This window comes from Myotis davidii, unplaced genomic scaffold, assembly GCF_000327345.1.
Source record: "Myotis davidii unplaced genomic scaffold, ASM32734v1 scaffold1182, whole genome shotgun sequence".
Classification (NCBI taxonomy): Eukaryota; Metazoa; Chordata; class Mammalia; order Chiroptera; family Vespertilionidae; genus Myotis; species Myotis davidii.
In genome coordinates, this window is record NW_006293525.1 from 580,742 (window position 1) to 586,797 (window position 6,056).

A 6,056-nucleotide genomic window follows, 5' to 3' on the forward strand; every position below is an offset into this window, starting at 1 on the left:
GCACCTGTGGCTCCAGCGCTCACTCGCACTGGTTCTGCCCAGCACACCTTCAGCGTGTCCCGTGCACCCACCCCAGGTGCTGTGGCCCCAGGGGGATGTGCTTGTCCCCAGGACCGGTCTCCTTCTAGCTGACTTTTCTCCTTGTCGCCCCACCCTTTACCTCTCCTTTTACGTCAGAGCAGGCGCTGACATGGCAACCTGGCGCGGGAGATGCCGACACACAGGAAGATGGCATGTCTGGTCCCGTGCACGGGCCCCCTGTGTGCTGTGGCTGAGGGTGCAGGCTTCCTCGCTCCAGACCGGCCCCTGAGCTCAGGCCAGCCCAGTGTAAGCTCGGCCTCAGGGCCTGTAGGTGCGCGACCCCGTACGGTCCGGGGAACCGTGGCCTCATGTGAGTGGGTTAGGAATGGCGCTGTGGGAGGTGGCTCACACCCAGGAAGTGAGGGACAGACCTAGCTTTTCTGGCCCCAGCTCCTGTGTGCCCTTCCCGGTCTCACAGCTGCCTGGGCCCAGTGATGACAGGTGCCCGGGGCAGCAGCTCGGTCACCCTCATTGCGTTGGGCCACCTGGGACCCTGAGCAGGAGAGAAACCCCCAGCAGCGCCTAGTTGCCCGCCCCACAGTCCTGTTGCCTGGGGATCCTGTAAGCCCACAGCATTAGGGACTGGGGAGGGTCCCTGACTTCAGGACACCCCTGTCCTCTGGCCACCCCATCTTCCTGGAATGGCTTTTGCCCAGGAGGACCTGGTGAGGAGCCCACTGAGCTCCCCATGGGGCAGGAGGGGGTGTGGGGGGTGGGCTAAGGAGTGACTGTGAGTTTCTGATTCTTTCTGAAGATCAGGCATGGGGGACACAGAGAGGTGAGTGTATGAGTGTGTATGTGCATATGCATGCATGTGTGACTGCGTATGTGTGCCTATGTATATGTATGTGCATGTGTGCATATGAGTGTATGTATGTTTGTGTGTGTATGAGTGCGAGTGTATGGATATGTATGTATGTGTATGACTATATGTTTGCGTGAGTGCACGTGTGACTGCGTGTGTATGACTGTGTGTGTGTATATGCGTCTATGTGTGAATGTGTATATGGGTGAGTATGCATGAGTGTGAGTGTGTGTGACAGGAGTGAGGACAGAGCCAGAGCAGGGCAGCAGGGCAGGCTGACGGCTCAGAGGGCCTGACGTGGGGTCGGAGCATTCAATCAAACTGAGTTCATTTAAATAATTTTACTTCCTGTGGAGGCTCTGTCCTGCCTTTGCCAGCAGCCAGTGGGGCCGAGCCACGGCCATGGGACCTCTTGGGACAGATCCCAGTACATGTGTGTCCCTTACTCTGGAAAGTGACCGTTTAACCAGTTTCATTTAGCGTCACACACTGGCTCCTCACATAACATTTCTGTGACTCTGAGTGTGTGACACGCGATGTGTGTTGCCGGCACAGCAAAGGTCTGAGGCCGGGGCAGGCCCGTGGTTTCGGTTTCTCTCCGTGTGACAGAGGAGGAGCCCGAGCTCTCACGGGAGGTCGAGGGACGGTCCCGGAGCTCCTGGCCAGCCTCTGACTCTTCCACTGTCCTTGCCTCCGCTGGCCCGGACTCCCCACCAGTGCGCGCAGCTCCTGGAATCGGCTCTTTAGTGGCAGCCTGAGCTGCTGGCAGGTCTCGGGCCCAGGCCTGCCTTCCCAGGGCATGTCTTCCTCCTTCAGAATGTCCCTTTGGCTTCTACCTGGAGGCGAGCCCTCGGGCCTGGGCTGTCCCCAGAGAAGAGACACATTTAATTGGTGTCTTCCCTTGGGAGAGCTCCGTGGCGCTTGTTTCCACAACGGGCCAGTGGGGGGTGAGGGGTGGGGGCACGGAGAGGTGGGGGGCCGAGGAATGCTCAGAAATACCCAAAGGTATGAGTGAGCAAACTCCACGGCCTCCTCTCGGCCTTTCCGAGTGAGGATGCGTTGCCCAGAGCGCACAGCCCAGCAGCCGGGGTCTGCCCTCTGTCTAGCGGTGCCCACACAAAGCTGCCCTCCAGGGTCATCCTCCGCCCTCCCGCCATGGAATCCGTGGGGCGCCCGGGCCAGGCCCGTAGGCCCAGCAAGTGCGAGCTGCCTGGCTTCCCTGCGCGTCTCCACCGTGGGCCGCCCTGGGCGCCATGTCCGTGTGCTCCTGCTCGCCCCGATGGACTTACTCTGGTCTCCTTGTGCGTTTTAGGCGAAGGAGGGCTGGGGTGGGAGGCAGTGCGGTGGCCAGAGCTCATCGCCGGTTCTTGAAATGCGGCCACCAAAAGGCGGGCAGAGCCATCCTGTCAGGGTGCACGAGGCAATGGGCACTAAGCGATGTTAAAGCTGCATGCCAGCATGCTCTCGTGGCATTTTGATTCAGCTATTAATGAAGAGGTGGGTAAAAAGGAGACAGGCACCTTGGGCAATGACTCTATAAAGGAGGCAGTAAAACGTGTAATTAGGCAAATCGAATAAGGCACGGCCACAAATATCAGCTATTTATTCACATATCATTTCCCATTACTCTACTGTGTGTTTAAACGAGGTCTGCATTTTTATAATCCGCTGTTAAAACGACAGCACGGCAGAGGTGCGGTTTGCTTTTGAACGTCGCTGGCTCACGTCTCCGGGCCCGACAGGCGTGGCGCGGTGTCTCCTGATGGGAAGGGAGCCCTGGAGCCCAGCAGCTCGTCCCGTTCGTTCAGGCTCACGTGAGCCAGGAGCACCTGGTGCTTGTGGTCGCTGTCCCCGTTCAATGTCAGGTAGCTGCGTTCCTTTAACCAGCACAGATGTTTTGCCCGAATCCCCTGTAGCATGACAACTAATCCATCGGTCACCTTTCTTTGTAGGAATAATCAATTCTAATCAGTAATTGCTTTTGGGCAGTGGTTCAGCCCTGCTGTCATCTTTTGGCTTCTAGCATCATAAGATCATCAGAGCAGCTCGCAGGGCCAGGAGCCTGTGCTAATGCGGTATTCAAGGCCAGGCCGCCTTTCTCCCCGGGCGGCACCATTCGCTTGGTAAGCGACGCATGATCCCCAGTTCTGTTCTGAGTCCTGCTGCACCGAAATGTGAATCCAGAATGGCAGACACCTGCGTGTCTGGGGCAGGTGCCTGCCTTCGTCTTCAGAGGGCTGTTGGGCGCCACGTGGACACCACCTGGGGTTATTACAGCCACTTTCCTGGGAAAGGTTTTCTGAGGAGGAAGGAGGAGGAAGAGAGCTGGCCTTGGGTCAGAGGTAAAGTGAGAATCTCGCCGCAGAGCATTCACACCTGGACCCTTATCTCCGTGGTCCAGTCCAGTAGGGGCAATGGAAGGACCACAGCCCCCAAGGGGGCCTGCCTACTTCCCCGTGGCCTCTGTGGCCCATGGAGCTGGGCTGCTGTCCCCACTGGGGGTGGTGGGGGGCTCCACTGTTAGGTTCTGGCTCTTCTGTTGTCTAACACGGCCTTATAGTTCTCCACCTGGGGATTTAAATACCTCATGTGTCCCATGTCCTCAGAGACACAGCCCTTACTACGTCTCATGAAACGGAGGCATGTGTCCCTGATGTCCTGTGGGTGTTGGTGGGCAGAGCTCTGTAAGAATGATGGATGGTTGTCATCAGAGCATTAGTGACAGGTGTAAGCCAGGGGTGACCCTCACATACTCTTTAGGGACTTTTAAAATGGTGACAATTTTCTTGAACGCTTTTCTTCTCTCTCTTGAGATGGGCTTTGTTAAAAAACAACAAGGAAACTGTTCCTGGTAGAAAGGTTTCCAAGATATTTGTTATGAAGGAATAAAAGTCCTATTAAAATATTTATAAATCGAAACAACCCCAGAAGCCACACGCACACTTAGGCCTTTCAGCCTTCTAATCTGAGAGCCAGATAAATCATCGTTCAGGGAGCAAAGACGAAAAGTCAAAACACACACCGAGCGCTCAGGGGCGGCCAGGGAGGCCGGGAATGCGGCTGGGACTCGGGCCTCACCTCCGGGCCGCGCAGGCAGGACATGAAGGAGCCCTCCGTGTCCCTGACTCATCCAACGGGCAAGCAAACAACAGCTCGATGGATGTCATCTCTGTACTCACCGTTGAAGTTCAGAATTTCAGGAGGCAGGCGGGACACCTGCCCAGCCCCTGGTTTTACAGATGGGGAAACTGAGGCTTGGCTCACGCAAGTGCTCACATCCAAGGGTTGTAATTGGCAAAGCCAGGCCTAGCACACACACCTGCAAGCTCAGGTCCGAGGCCAGTCTGACCCAGCCCGGGGTTCAGGGACCACAACCCCACTCTGTCCTGGGTGCCGGTTCACTTCCTCTGTCACCAGTTCATTTATTTCACAAACATGTAGTCGACGCCTGTGCAGAGACCATGGTGTGTCCTCTGGTACGGCGTGTAACCCGAGTCTGGCCTCAGCGTTCAGTGTGGGAAACTTCAGCTGTGATCAGAGACGTCATAAAGGCAGAGCCCCAGGAGGCCTCGAGCTCTGGGCCTGTCTTACCCTCCGGAGCCTCCTAACCACCCCTCAAGGACCCTCCTCCTTACCTGGCACCCAGCAGGTGCTCACCTGTGGCTGCCATGGGCCCACCCCTTCTCGAGCTGAGGGGCCCTTGATCGGTCCCTTTCCTGTCAACCTGATGCCTCCGTTCTGACTCAGCCCTCTCTCCCAAAGGTGCTGTGTCAGTGCGGGTCAGCAGGCCCAGGCCCTTCGCTGTCCACAGCGACCTGGGTGAGGCCTCAGCAGATGGAGGCTGTCCAGAGCCCTCCGTTGTGGTCAGTGGTGGCACCTGGCACCCCTCCTGGGTGCTCAGCCCTGGGAAGGGGTGGCTCTCAGTGTGATGGACAGAAACATCATGCGTGGAGGGGTCCAGGTCCCCGTCTCAGCTGGCCCGGAGCCCAGGTCCTCGCTCCCCCTCCGCCCAGGGTGGGATGGCCAGGGTGAGTGAGGCGCTGAGCCCTCCCTGGCGCCCATGACATGGTAGCTGTCCATGGTTCTGCAACCCAGGCCTCTCGCTCCGTCTCGGGGTGAATGGCAGACAACATTGGAGTGTACAGTCGAGAATTCTCAGGCCTGGGACCTGCCTGTGGGATTGAGTAGTGGAGGCTGCGGGGAGCAGGGGACTCGAGGGGGAGTGTGGGCGAACCAGCCCGCGGAGCGGAGCTTCCCCAGCCTGTGGGGGCTTGTTGCCCCTCAGACTCCCCCTTCATCCCAATGAGCCTTCCTGGCAATGTCGAGGGGAGGTCGCAGCCTTTCCCTGTCCCCGAGGAGCGAGCTGAGTCTCGGGCGCTCCGAAGAGAGGCCGCCGGAGCAGAGGCCTCCCTGCCCCTGCGCCCAGATCCACTCCTCCCAGTGCCCTGCTGGCAGGCCAGCGTCTCGGGTCCTTGAAGGCACACAGGGTGGAGGAGGTGTAGTCCTGTGATGCCAGGCATGGAGGCTGTGGCCACCCACACTGGTGTGTCACCTGTCTCATAACCCTGAGCTTCTGAGTGACCCCACGGAGGTCCCACCCCTTGCCCCAAACCTCACCGCCGTGCACCCCAGGAAGAAAGGCTGTCCACCCCTTCCATTGGGTTAGAAGATCCCCAGGTCCCTCTCTTGCTGCTCTCATGGCTCCTGACCACTGACACCAGAGACTCCGACATTGGAACAGTTGTTTATGGTCTGTTGTGGCTCCCAGGGCATTGCAGCTCTCTGGTTCTCCGTCACTCATTTCCTGCAGAGATTGAAATGGTCTCTGCGTTTGCCAGGTCCTCATGGGAAACCCCACAAGGCCTTTCAGACACACACTGACTGTCTGTCTAGAGCAGCCGTGGGCAAACTATGGCCCGTTTGAATTTGCTCTTTTCTCTCTCCTAATTCTCTTTTCTATGGTGGTCATTTTTATTGAGGTTATAGGTATCTTGTGTACATTCGTGTTCTGTCCCTATTTTGCCATGTTGCATTGTATTGTATTTTGTGTTGTTCAGTCAGCACCTCCACAATGTTTGGCATGGCATGGTAGGGAGCAAGCCACATAATCAGACACCCTGAGGGAATACTCCATCCATGGATGGGACAATAACATTCAAGACATAACTAC